The sequence below is a fragment of the Fistularia commersonii genome, chromosome 22, assembly GCF_037954325.1.
Source record: "Fistularia commersonii isolate RoL2024-O1a breed Wild chromosome 22, RoL_Fcom_v1.0, whole genome shotgun sequence".
NCBI classification, from domain to species: Eukaryota; Metazoa; Chordata; class Actinopteri; order Syngnathiformes; family Fistulariidae; genus Fistularia; species Fistularia commersonii.
In genome coordinates this window covers 14,118,020-14,132,874 of record NC_141305.1, presented here as the reverse complement: position 1 = coordinate 14,132,874, position 14,855 = coordinate 14,118,020, and the positions used below count along the sequence as shown (strand labels likewise).

Here is a 14,855-nt window from a genome sequence, read left to right as displayed (position 1 = left end):
AGGAGCGATCCTCACTGATTTGCACCACCAGGAGTCTGGTGTAGCTCACTCTCCTCGGCAGCGCCATTGATAGTCAGTAGAGAGTGGTTGGGTTGGCCTCTCCGGCAGTCAACAACGATCTCCTTGGTCTGGCTGACGTTCAGCAGGAAGTTGTTGTCTCTGCGCCATATGTTTAGAAGGTGAACCTCCTTCCTGTAGTGGGTCTTGTCATCCTTGGTGATGAGACTTACCAGAATTGTGTTGTCTGCAAACTTCACCATGTGATTGATGCTGTAGGAGGGTTTGCAGACATTAGTCAGCGAGGTGAAGAGCAGGGGGCTGAGCATGCAGCCCTGACAGGCCCGTGTGCTGAGTGTGATACTGTTCGAGATGTTGCTACTGACTCATTCTGCTTGTGGCCCCTCACAGAAGAAGTCCGGCAGCCAGTTGCGGAGGGAGGTGTTGAGCCCCAGCTGTTGTAGTTTGGTGATCAGCTGTTGCAGGATTAGGTGTTGGACTCTGAGCTGAAGTACAGGAACAGCATAAGAGTCTTTGGTGTCCAGGTGGGTGAGGACTGGTTGGATATTGGAGCAGACTGCGTCCTCTGTTGAGCAATTGGCTCTGTATGCAAACTAGGTAGGGGTCTAGGGTACGTGGGAGGATGGATCTGATGTGTGCCATGACTCGTTGTTCAAAGCACTTCATGTTGATGGTGTCAGTGCTGTGGGGTGATAGTCATTAACTGGATGGGGCTGGAACGGGTATGATGATTGTGGATTGGAAGCATTACAGAACAGCTGCTTGCCTCAGGGAAGTGTTGAAGATGTCCTTAAGTTCCTCTTTACAGTCTTTCAGCACCCAACAGGGTATGTTGTCTGGGCCTGCTGCCTTGCGGGTGTTGATGCTGGAGAGTGTTCTCTTCACACTGGCAGCAGACAGACACAGGGTTTGGTCATGGGGGGGCGCTGGGGTGGATGAGTGTTGTTTTGAGCCTCAAACCGTGCAAAGAAGCTGTTGAGGTTGCCCAGCAGAGAGATGTTGTCATTGCAGAGCTAAGGCACCGGTTTGTAGTATGTGAGGGTCAGCCATGACTTCTGGTTCGCTCAGTTAATGACGGTTTTGGTATTACTGTTCAACTGTTTGAACATTTCCCAGTCGATCTTGTCGAAGCAGTTCTGAAGAGCAGCGGTAGCCCCGTCTGGCCATACCTGTATCTGCTTCCAAACCGGTCTTTCACCCAGAACCTGTAAGCCGGCGTTAGCATGTCGATGGTGTGGTCAGAGTATCCAAGTTGGGGGTGGGGGGTGAGGGGGTTGAATGCTCCTTTGTGGATGGTCTAGATCAATTCCAAGGTGTTTTTCTCTTCCTTTTGGGAAATCAACATGCTGGTGAAGTTTTTGGAGGAAAGCCCTGAGGTTAGCGTGATTAAAATCTCCTGCAAGGATGAGGAATCCATTTGGGTGTGCTGTCTGTTGCTTACTGATGGCCTGGTACAGTCCACTAAGCACAACATTCCTGTCACTACTGTTAGAGGTGGAAAGGATGGAAACACAGACATGCATTCAAAGCTTGATTTATAAAATGGACCAGCTGTAAGTTGGTTTAGGTGAGATGATCATGCAGACTTCTTGGGTTTGGTAAATATATCCGCTAGTGTCTGTTGGAGCCAACAATCGACACTGCCAGATATTTTATTTTGTTACTGCAAACTATTGACAGTTCATTTTAAAATAAAAAACAGAATGAAGCCTCGTCTTTAGTTCATACTTCCAATCTGCTTTAGACATTACACTGCAGCAACTTCACATCCACAGCTGAATTGGATATGTTGCCATCATTCCTCTAAAATACAACCAATTGTTAGGTGTTGGTCACCTAACGGTTTAATATCACTTAAATTGCAAAAGAGTTGTTGTCATGCATGTTTTACTGGGTTGAAAAATACTGTGTATAAGAGGAAATTGGTGCAGCCTTAATCAAAGGCCAAGCTCAATTTTCAGACAAGCGAAGAACAACCTGCTAGTCAAAGGCTAAAGTCCATTTTCCGTGATAGAATTGCCCCCTGATATAATATACTGGGGTGTTTATGAATTTTTTTAGACCCCTAATTGTGGTTAATTTCACATTTGTCCAAAGTACTTTGGTTTTCTTATGGTTTGCCATCACTCAAAACTGTTCTTGAGAAAAGATAATGACTTTTCATGTGTGTACGTTGTGTTTTAACACAAGCCCCTTCACATCTTCATCCTCATCTTCCTCATATTTCAAAATCACTTTTGACATTGTAGTTTCCAGGAAATGTTTATTGTCAGACTATGTTGTTTTGAAGCTGTCATTTCGAATGAGTTTATGATTTTGTGTGTCAGATTTGTCCCTCTATACTCCTGTTATAGTCTGAGCGAATCTTCAGCAAACACCCCAGCAAGTCTCTATGACTGCATCCCTGTTAGCTTCTCTCAGGGGACAACTCTTGATCGAGGGAAACAAAGGTGTTTACTTTTTAGACCTGCATATCAAATGGCCTTGAAGGACGAAAAAAAAAATGAAAAAAATAAAAAAACCTTAAACATCAGACGGCTACGATTCCCACTTCTTTATTGTTTGTCCTTGAGAGTTAATTGTGCAACATAGTGAGACATCCATTAGGCAGTCTCCCGTTTGATGTTTTTTGATGCGAGACCAAGATGTGAGACGGTGAATAGTTAAATTCTAATTGCGTGAGGAATTTGTATCGTTATAATTTGGGGAGGCTTTGTATTTCTCTCTTTTAATGAATGTAACATGGCCATCTAGGATGGGAAGGAGCAGAGATTTTTTGAGTTAATAATGAACTGTGAAAGGCTTGTGAATATGTATGAGGATGAGAGACCCTAGGCAAGATGTACACAAGCTCCCCTGATGGGTGTGAAGTTGATCATATCATTTCCTTCCAAAGAGCAAGTCTCATTTGGTAGAGTTTAATCCAGGGCTCATTGTAATGTGGCACAGCTTTGTAAGAAGTAGAGCACAACGTAGAGTTGTGGCATGATGGGAAAAATTCACTGGATTCAATTGAGGCTTTTATCGCTTAACGCTGAGAAAATTCTTCCTGACATTCTGTGTTACAATGACTGGAATTAAAACTGTGTTAGAGACAACGGTGTTTTATTCCTCAGACCCGATCTTGCTTATCATCTCAGCCATAAATTGGCGGAATGCTGAGAAAAATAGTGGACATGATGGCGTTAACATTAAATGAATAATCTAGACTGGACAACACAGCCTTGCATAATCAAGAAGACAAATGTTCAGATCCTTTACAAAAGATTTGAAATACAAAATAACAGATTCACTGGCTTGATTCTCAAATGCGAGCAGTATGTTTTTCATCCTTGGCACGGCACAGTGGACCAGCTCTACACCCCCAGCAGGGTGGGAGCTTGCCGAACCAGCCTACATGTGTTTTGTAGGCGTGGCGCTCTGGGATATGGGCCTGTCAGCCCCTACATGACCAGGGTCAGAGCATTGCCAGTAGTAGGTTGGCTTCATTTCCGCAGAGGGTTGGGCTTTGTCATTGACTCTGGTTGTAACCTTATTGGGCCGCATTTCAAGGTATAGCGGGGCGTTGAGGGGATCTGTTATGGTGGCATCAGGATTGGATCACTGCTTTTTGCAGATGATGTAGTTCTGTTTGGTTCATCCAACCAACTTTTACTGGAACGGTTTGCAGACAGAAGAAAGTGGAGTGCCATCTAACAGGCCGGAGATAAGATTTGACTCCAAGAGGAGGAGTACCATATTTTCCGCACTATAAGGTGCACCTAAAAGCCTTTAATAGTCTCAAAAACCAACAGTGCGGCTTATATATGGATCAATTTTGAGCCACAAGAGATCTCGCAACCACGGGAAGCAGCCCCTAACTCCATTTTCTCCCATGGAAGAAGTAGTGCGTGGTGCATGCTGGGAAATATGACTACGCGAAGCATTTGTGTGTGTGTATGTGTGTATGTGTGTTAAGACCCCCAAACGTCTCCTTTCCAGACAAGGTTACGACGCAGAGTTTAAACTCATGGCTATCAGTCACGCAGTGGAACATGGGAATAGAGCAGCAGTGAGAGAAATCAACATTAATGAATCAATGATGCAGAAGTGGAGGAAGCAACAAGGTGATTTGCCCCAAGTAAAGAAGACTAAACAGAGATTCCGAGGAACAAAGCGAGATGGCTACAGTTGGAAGACAAACTTGAGCAGTGGGTTGCTGAACAGAGAGCAGCAGGTAGAAGTGTCCCCACAGTCACTATTCGAATGAAGGCAACAGTGCTAGCACGCAAACTTAAGGTCACTGAATTTAGAGGTGGTCCTTCTTGGTGTTTTTGTTTTATGAAACGCTTTGAACTGTGACAAATTGAGTTGGAAATACATTGTTTTCAACGAAGGCGGAGCAAATACCAGTAAAAGCTACAGGTACATACGGTACCCTATTGTTAATGGACTAACTTGTTTTGGGAGTGAACGGAGTTGTCAGAATGTTGGTTTGTATTCTAATAATAAAGTTTGACTGGCTTATCTGACTTTTTTGTTGCCATTCCCTTGAGCGCAGCTCCATTTAGAGGATGCATAACGCAACCCCAGCCCCTTCTGTAGCTTCTATTCTATACGCCTTATAATGCGGTGCACCTTTTATATGAAAACATTTTTAAAATGGGCCATTGAAGCGGCCACCATCACCGAGGGTGTGCCTTATAATCCGGTGTGCCTAATAGTGCGGAAAATATGGTACAAGTATCTCAGACTCATGCTCATGAATGAGGGCATGTGTGGAGGTGTTCCAAGCATGTCCCAATGCGAGTAGGCTCGCGGGAAACAATGGACATGAAACAGGGACTATATCTCTTGGATGGCCTGGGAATTCCAGAAGAATCCAAATTTCTCCGGAAGAGCCAGACAAACTGGCTGGGGAGAGGGAAGTCTGGGTCTCTGCTTCGGCTGCTACCCCTATAACTCAACCCTGGATAACCAGCAGAAGAAGAATGGGTGAACAGAGTTCTGCTGAACTTTCAGGACCTTTTTTATGCCTATTTTCTGATCATAGGTTGTTTTTTTTTTAATCTATCACTACTGCGTTTCATTTTGTCTTTGTCTTTTTTCAGAGAATTCACAATTCCTTTAAAAATTATGTTGTGCATAAATTGACCAAAAATTGTGACATTACTAATGTTTTACTAATGTCACATTCAAAATACTTCAAGAAAATTAGTTTTGAAGAGGTCTAAAAACTGACAAACTGTGGGAATTCAACTCAAGCATTGTGGGTGAGAGGATCCTATAAAAGATCCTGTCTCCCCCCATGAGCTCCTGACTGTTTGTTTATGTAATATTTATTGACTTTATTCACTTTATTAATTGTTCAAGACAAGGAGGACAAGGACGACAAGAAAGGGGCAGTTACATGTTTTGATAACATAGACTGCCATATCATGCAAATGCAGACTTAGGGCGGCACGGACCAGTGTCTCCCTGAGGCGGTCCCAAAAACAGATGAATGCAAAGCCTGAAGTCAGGAAGGGCATCTGGCATAAAACTTTTGCCAAAACCAAACATGTAAATCAAACCTAATCCTAATGATCTCAATCCTGATCGGTCGAGGCCTGGGTTGACAACAACCGCCATTGGCACCGATGACCTACAGGGTACCTGTGTACATTGGGCTACTGTGGGTCAAAGAATGAGAAGAGAAAGGGGTGTTCAGAAGCAGAGAGAGAAAAGGAAAGGCAAGACCCTGGGACTGAGAGTAGGAACTTTGAATATTGGGACGATGACAGGAAAAGGCAGGGATTTGGTTGACATGATGCAGAGAAGAAAGGCGGATATAGTGTGTGTCCAGGAGAAGAGGTGGAAAGATAGAAAGGCTAGAAGCTTAGGAAGCTTTAAGTTGCACTATCATGTTACTGACAGGAAGAGAAATGGAGTAGGCGTTATCATGAAGTAGGAGTTTCTGAGGAATGTTCTGGAGGTGAAAAGAATGTCAGACGGACTTATGAGACTGAAACTGGAAATTGAAGGTGTGATGTTCAATGTTGTCCGTGGCTATGCCCCACAGGTGGGATGTGAGTTTGAGGAGGAAAACTACTTGAATGAGCGAGATAAAGTGATGCAGAATAACCCCAGAAATGAGAGAGAAGTGATTGGTGCAGACTTCAATGGGCATGGTGCAGGAAATAGAGGGGATGAAGCAGTGATGGGCAGATTTAGTATACAGGATAGGAACAGAATGTGACAGATGGTGGTAGACTTTGCAAAGTGGATGGAAGTTGCTGTAGTGAACACTTTTTTCCAGAAAAGACAGGAACATAGGGGGAACTATAAGAGCTGAGGTAGGAGCACGCAGGTAGGAAAATGCATCTTTTGATGAGGTAACCTGAAAGAGATCAGTGACCTCAAAGTAGTTGTAAGTGAGAGCATAGCCAGACAGCATGGGATGGTGGTTTGTAGGATGATGCTGGTGACAAGGAAGATCAAGAGGACAAAGGTAGAGCAGAGGACATAGTGGTAGAAACTAAAATGGGAGGAGTGCTGTATGGTTTTCAAGGAGGAGCTGAGAAAGGGTCTGGGTGGTCAGGGAGCACTTACAGATGATTGAACAACTACAGCCAATGTGATCAGGGAGTCAGGTAGGAGAGTACTTGGTGTATCATCTGGAAGGAAAGTAGATAAAGAGACTTGGTAGTGGAATGAGGAAGTGCATGAAGAGAAAGCGGATAGCAAAGAAGAAGTGGGACACTGAGGGGACTGGAGAGAACAGACAGGAGTACAGGGAGATAAAGCGTAAGGTCAAGATTGAGGTGACAAAGGCAAAGCAAAGGGCATATGATGACTTGTAGGCTTGTTTCGACAGTAAGGAGAATGATCTATACAGGTTGGCGAAACAGAGAGGTAAAGATGTAAAGGATGAACAACAGGTCTGTGTGTTTGAGGATAGAGCAGGAAATGTATTGACTGATGATGGAAGAGTATTGGGAAGATGGAAATATTACTTTGAAGAGCTGATGAGTGAGGAAAATGAAAGAGAGGAAAGGGTAGAAGAGGTGACTATTGTAGACCACAAAGTAGCAGAGAATAGTAAAAGTGAAGTGGGGAGGGTATTGAAGAGGATGAAGAGTGGAAAGGCACTTGGTCCTGATGATATACCTGTGGTCGTGTGGAAGTGTCTAGGAGAGGCAACGGTACAGTTTCTGGACAGATTATTCAACAGGATCTCAGAGAGTGAGAAGATGCCTGAAGAATGGAGACGAAGTGTGATGGTGCCCATTTTTAAGAATGAGGGGGATATGCAGAATTGCGGCAGCTGTAGAGGGATAATGTTAATGAGCCATTCAATGGAACTATGGGAAAGAGTAGTGAAAAGTAGACTGCGAGCGGAAGTCAGCATTTGTGAACAGTAATATCGCTTCATGCGTAGAAAGAGAACTACAGATGCAGTATTTGGTTTGAGAATTCGAATAGAGAAGTACAGGGAAGGCCAGAGGGAGCTGCATTTGCATTTTGTAGACCTAGAACATTAAAGGATATGACAGGGTGCCAAGCGAGGAACCCTAGTTTTGTATGAGGAAGTCTGGAGTAGCAGAGAAGTATGTTAGACTAGTGCAGGACATGTATGCTCGCTGTGAGATAGTGGTGAGGTGTGCTGTAGTTGTAACAGAGAAGTTCAAGATGGAGGTGGGACTGAGCCCCTTTTTGTTTGCAGTGGTGATGGACAGGCTGACAGATGAGGTTAGACAGGAATCTCCATGGACCATGATGTTTGCTGATGACATTGTGATCTGTAGTGAGAGCAGAGAAGGGGTTGAGGAACATCTAGAGAGGTGGAGGTATGCTCTGGAAAGGAGAGGAATGAAGGTTAGTTGCAGCAAGACACAATATATGTGTGTGAATTTGAGTAACCTAGGTGGAATGGTGAAGCTACAGGGAGTGGAGATCAAGAAATTGAGGATTTCAGGTACTTGGGGTCAGCAGTCCAGAGCAGCAGAGAGTGTAGAAAAGAGGTGAAGAGCCAGATTCAAGCAGGTTGGAATGGGTGGAGAAATGTGTTAGGGGTACTATGAGATAGAAGACTATCAGCCAGAATGAAAGGAAAGGTGTTTAAGACAGTGGTGAGGCCAGCAATGCTGTGTGGTCCAGAAACAGTGACATTGACCAAAAGATAGAAGGCACAGCTGGAGGTCGCAGAGATGCTGGGGTTCTCTTTGGGAGTGACCAGGGTGGCTAGGATCAGGAATGTGTTCATCAGAGGAACAGCACATGTTAGATGTTTTGGAGAGAAGGTCAGAGAAGCCAGATTGAGATGGATATGTCATGAACAGAGGAGAAAGAGTGAATATATTGGTAGATGGATGCTGAAATTGGAGCTGCCAGGCAGGAGGTCTAGAGGAAGACCAAAGAGAAGATTTATGGAGGTAGTGAGAGAGGATATGAAGGTAATTCGTGTGAGAGAGGAGGATCCAGAAAATAGGGTTAGATGGAGAAGGTTGATTCGAAGGTTGTGGCAACCCCTTAAGGGAAAAACCCAAAGGAGAAGAATACTTCCATATCATGTAAAGTCAAAATGCCTACTGCTTGTGTCATTTGCTGACGCTTAAATTTTCAAGTTCATTTATTTTTGTTTGCCTGTCCATCATGTTTTCCTGTTGCTCTCCAAATAATGTAACAATAAGTTTTTTCAATGGAATTTAATAGCTGCATCTAACTAATGTTAAGGAGAGAACCATAAGAAACATAGGGCAAATCAGGGACAAAAGATCACCTGATAAATCATGGCTCTGTACCATTCATTATTCTAACAAAGAGAGTATATGTATTCTTTTAAAAACTTTTCTTCTTTTTCATACAGTTTAATTAATTGAATGCAGCATTTTCAGATTTAATATGCACAAATTTGCATAAGCAACCAGAAGCAAATTGAGAACATTGGATAAACACACATTTACCCTGTTTCATGTCTTTGTTTCCACCTATTTTCTTTATTTTGTAAGTTTTATCAATGTATCTATTCAGCCATTTAATAATACATATTCATTAATAATGGTTATATTTAATGTTGAGACTAAAAAAATGTTCTTTTCATCGAGTAAGAAAGAATTGTTTCTACGCTTAACTAAGATATTACTTCAAAGGGTTTACAAATCAAAAAATCCTTTTTGATTTAGGTTTTGTTTTCGGTTGCGTTTTGGACACCGCACAAGAGGCTAAATGGTATATGCCGCTGCTATCGTTGGTTCTGACCCGGCTCCTCTGTTCAAGAAAATTCCTGCCTCGGTGAATCTCGTACAGCTCACTTTAGAATAAGGCCAATGTGCTTCATACCCGGTCAGTAAAGCTCTAAATCCGACCATGATGCTTCTGTGAATATTTTAAGGCCAGAAACACACACGACACACACACACGACACACACACTCACACACACACACACACACACACACACACACACACACATATTTTAAGTTTAACTGACAGATGCCCTCATATACAGGATGAGCAGACATCCAATTGCATGCGCATAACCCCACACACACAGTTTATGTTTGATGGCAGATGCTCTGTTATACAGTATCAGCAGACACACACACACACACATACACACATACACACACATACACAAGCATGGATGTTCTCATATACAGTTTGACCTGAGACACACACACAGACACAAGAACTCAGAAACATCCACAATACCTTTCATTCTCGATCCGCCTCTCTAACTGCATCCTCACTCAGCATTAAATTCTAACTGTGGAGGTTCTCAGTCATCCAGGTTATAGTGAATTCAACAACGACAATAAGATTTCAGCATTAAGTTCTAATTCAATTATTGGGACTAGTGGTGCATTAATCAGTTTTTTGTTTTTTTTTATTAATAATGGAGCACAATAGATAAAAGTAGACATGTAATTCATAGAAAAATGCCCAATGCTGGATTGTTGCTTGAGAATGACCCTTTACAATAATGAGCTAAGTTGGACAAAGTCAACTTGCTTTGTCTTCCTCTTGCAAACCCAGAGAAACCTGCATTCCTGGAGGATTCCCCATCTAAATGACACAAGAGCAATGCTTTGGATTAGTTTGTTGGTATTTTCCCCAAAGCCAGGAATTAATGAAGAGGCTCAGAATAAGCCATTTAAAATGGACAAGTACTCCATTTCAAGATAATGGGAAAAAGTAATAATTTTGGTATGCCTTGTCTTAATCAGAAAACTCATCTTAAATGGAAATAGTGTTTTCTTTTAAAGGTAAAACACATACAATGATTGATAAATAGATGAATACATGAAAAAAAAGATCAATAAATGAATACGAGGCTGCTTGATTTGATATGGAATACAAAATAATACATCTCAGGAAAACATTAGACTAGACTTGAATAGAATAGAATCGAATAGAAATACTTTTAAGGTCCAATGCTAGGAAATTCTTACATATAAAACATATAAGATAGTAACATCATCATTATTAATGGGGTAGCAAAATTTATGTTATGTGTATATGTCACACTAAAATGAATCCCATACGAATGTCGGTCGAATGAACAGGGAAACATCCCCAACTTCATATTTTGAAAGGTTCATAAGAAATGGAGTGGCATTAAGACAGGGCTACCAGCACAATGTACATTTAAATGCATGTTACGGTAGGAGAATGAGTGTGTAAGTAAAGAAATATAAGAGTAGCCATGCTTCTGTGTGTGTGTGTGTGCATGTGTGTGTGTGTGTGTGTGTGTGTGTGTGTGTGTGCATGTGTGTGTGTGTGTGTGTGTGTGTGTGTGTGTGTGTGCGTGTGTGTGTGCGTGTGTGTGTGTGTGTGTGCGTGCATTGATGCAATATTATCCAATACTTGCACCCGGGCTTCATCTGTGACACCCTAAGCCACAGCGCTGACCTCACACAGGGGCAGTGAAGGACCCATATAAGTGATGACACTTCAACCTGGAACATTTCAATTTCAACCTGTGATAGCTCCCTGGGGAATGATTAGAATTTTAAGTGTGCCCTTCAATCTTAGCACCATATGAAAATGAAATCCGAGTGTTATCATGCCCCCCGGCACAAAGATTCCTGGTTTGACTCTACGCGGCAGGCACCGGTGCCGGTCTCATTTCCCCTGCCAGCAGGTGTCCTCTCTGGATAGAATAGGCTTTACATGTGTAATTAACACATTGCGCTGGTGCTCGCGCTCACCATGGCCTCAGCCCTGCTCTGTCACCATGACTTTCTTTTTTATATCTCCACCCTACCCACGTCCTCTTTATTCAGAAACATAATGGCTGCTAGGCCCACTCATGCTGTGGGAAAAAGTGGGTGCGGAAGACAAAGACAACACCCTGACGACATAAAGCCGGGTAGAGATTGATCGGCAGATTGCGGGCGACGGAAGGACACGGGTGGAGTTAACAGCTTGCTGCGTTGGCCTGCTAATTCCTTAAAACCCCCTCTCATGAAACCTGTAATTACCAGGGCTTCGTTAATCAAGAATGAAACAGAGGAGAAGCGGTGGGCTAATTGGGGCCGACATGTTCCGTAATTAGAGTAATACTCACACATTGGGATTTTATGAATGAATGACTTTGCCAGGTTTTCTTTTTTTTTTTTTTAACATCTTCATTATATTGGATGGAGCAACTCATGCCATTTGCATACGTGTACGTAAAGGAGACAATATGTTACCGGTCACTTTGTTTTGTCAAAACAGCAGATTTTCTCTCCGGGCCTCCTGACTAGGCCGTAGTTAATTGTGTCTTTGGCTGGCCATTTGGGCGGGGTGTGGAGATGGAAGGGTGGGGGCAGGGAAGTCCAATTAATTTTCTCTCCTCTTCTTTTGCCCCAAACCTTTTTTCACCCATGTGCTGTTCGCTTCTGGGGAAATGAAGTGGGTGGATTTCCGTGTTTGTGGAGCTTGATCTTCAGAGCGGGGTTTATCGTAAATAGATCCTGACCTATTTCTGGTGCGTCACTGAAAACACAACTGGTAAACTGACGCAAACAGTAATGCATTTCCTTTTGCCGAGATCGAAAACTGCACATGATTGCAGGATCAAATAGCAGATGATATGAGGTATTTGGAATTTGAGAACTCGCTCAGCAGGCTGATTCATTCTGGCATCAAATTATGCGCACTGGATCTGAGGCAAATTGCCATTTGGGAGCATAATTTCTCTATGACATTGCAACTCTTTGAAAAGACACTAAAATAAAAGAAAGGAAAAGAAAAGAAAAAAGATTAAAAAGAAAAAAGATAAAAAGAAAAACCAGAAGAACAGCCATTTGCGGGGTGAGAAATCACTACATACTACAAAAATAACATCGCTAATGTTTATCCAAGGTAAAAAAATGCTGTTGTGAAAGGCTGAAGCCGTGACAGAGACACTGAAACATCAACAAAAAAAGAAGAACAATCGTATCCAAAGGGATTCAAAGCACATCTTCAGCATCAAGCTACCGGAACAAACCCCTCTGGCCAATGGACCCTGTGTCTTTCTTTTATGCGGGATTTCAAGGGAAGTTATTAATGGCCACTTATAAAAGTAATATGGACATTTGCAATTTCCCAGATCTATACCCAAAATTAGATGGGTGAAAAGAGGCAATGAGACAGCCAGTTTGAAGAATGTGTGAGCATGTGAAAAATGAAATACAAGTCCACGCCTGTTCTAAAATCAAACAAGTTAAAATGTATTCTTCGATTCGAAAGGGTGATTATTGTTATTATTCTAACACTTTGTGTTGAAATTCCGAAGTAATAATGCAGGTTAATATATTAATACTTGATATTCTGAGGATGAGTTATAATGAATAGATACAATGTTTGATAAATCAAAATCTGCAGACAGGATTGGCATGACTGTGCGATACATTCTAGAAGGCAATGAACTGAATTGCCATAGCAATGAAAATCAACAGTATCCATTGAAAAAGCACAGAGAAAATGATTTAGCACTGTGTAATGACAACAAATCATGAAATCTATCTAAATTAGGCTGGTAATTGCTAATCAGAAGCAATATTATTTTATGGGGGGGGGTGGGGGGTTAAGCACTTGCACTAAATGTTCAGATTCGTTTTATTACTCACGTATCTACAATGTTCTCTCTGCATTCCTTTGTATTTCAATGAACCGTTAACATTGATCCGATTTGTCATTGTAGATATCTGGCACTAGATTCTTTTAAATGACCATGTAAATCTTGCTGACTCAGCGTCGCATCATCCAGACACACAGTTTGCTTTGCCTCAGTTTGCATTGCAGTTTCAAGAAGAAATACCCAAGAGATTAATTAATGGATCAAAGGTTTGAATCAAGAAAATATAATACACTGCAGTGTAAACAAACAAGTGTTCCTTGTACTTCATTACAAAAAAAAAAAAAACAGCTTACATAAGTCAACTATTGCACATGCCTACATTAATCATGAAGAGTGCATTAAATACATTATGAAAGGAACTGCTACATAAGGTTTCTCCTTTTTTGTATGCAGTGTTATAAAGTTGACATGTTTTTGTTTATATTCTGAAGTGACTAAGGGTTGGTTTTTAGTGTGCATCCAACTAACTACTTATTGTCAGAAGAGCCAGGGTGAGCACAGAGAAGAGAGCATTTTGGCACCTCGCTCCGATTTTGGTGTTTCGCTGTCCAGAGGGGAAAGGCCAAGGCAGTGATTTATGGAAGCCATCTGAAGATGCAGGTCCCCTACCTGTGGCTGATGTGTTCTCCTCTATATTGTCTCTCATTACCTCATTTGTCTTGGTGTGATACATTGCAAAACTGTCCCTCATAAACCCACTTCAAAGGCTGCTGGCCAGCTCCAGTTCCTCCTTGTCTAGGATTGTGACAGCTTGAGATGAGAGGAACCCAGTCACTCTTTGCCGGCAATCTCAAGCGGGTCGGCAGCCTGGAGACACAAGGTGATGCATTTAGATTGTAAAAGTTTACACACTAAAGAGTTGCAAGAAAGATGACTCAGCGCCATAATAAAGGCAGTATGTGTTTGTAGGGGAGGGGGGGAGTATGAACACATTTGCTGAGACACTGATGTCTGAATCACACTTGGAGATAGATTGCCTAAAGCGAAGAAAAGGTTGTAAATATAAAGATTGCTTGGAAGCTTTGATGGTGGCAGAAATGTTGATTTGAGGATATTTCTTGGAAAGACAAGTTCCTCATTGAGTGTGTGATAAATATCTGATTTCATTACTAATATGAATATGGGAATTGTCTGGAGTTGAACGTATAACTCAGTCTAAAACAATATGGTCATAAATTGATATTGAAATGAGTCATTGCAATTACATATGTGTCTTTACTATTACTGTAATGTCACCACAGTACTCTACAATTTATTTATTTTTTCACTTCCATTTAGGTTTTATTACATGCCGATAAAACATCCTCGTACCAAGAGAAAATAAGAGAAGATAAACTTTATTGATCTCCATAGGGGAAATTCTTTAGTCAGAGCAGTTATAGTATCAATAAATATGTATATAAATATAAATAGACAGACAATTAGAAGACAATTAAAAGATACCAAGACACCCACAAATAAGTAGAGTGAGCAACCACAACAACAGGGATAAGAATACACAACAGAATAGAAAAAAAAAATGGCAAGGTTGAGAATAGACAACCAAAACCACAAGGACAGGAACATTAACAGAGTGACAAATGATTGGCAAAAATAAACAAAAATAAACAGGATGCGAATGAGGGAACATGGTATGACTGTGGAGGTGAGTGGTGTTCACATCTTTCCTAAACCTAATGATGTCACCTGATAACCCTAACCGCTTTTCTTCTTCATTAAAAACATAGTTTTGCATTTAATAAACATGCCTAAAACGCGGTTGGATGT

The 14,855-nt window shown here is 41.8% G+C and overlaps 1 pseudogene; it reads right to left on the bottom strand.

Annotated features, from left to right (window-relative positions):
* Positions 1-383: 383 nt before the first annotated feature.
* LOC147221774 (uncharacterized) lies at positions 384-7,267 on the bottom strand (annotated as a pseudogene).
* Between the last annotated feature and the right edge of the window lie 7,588 nt (positions 7,268-14,855).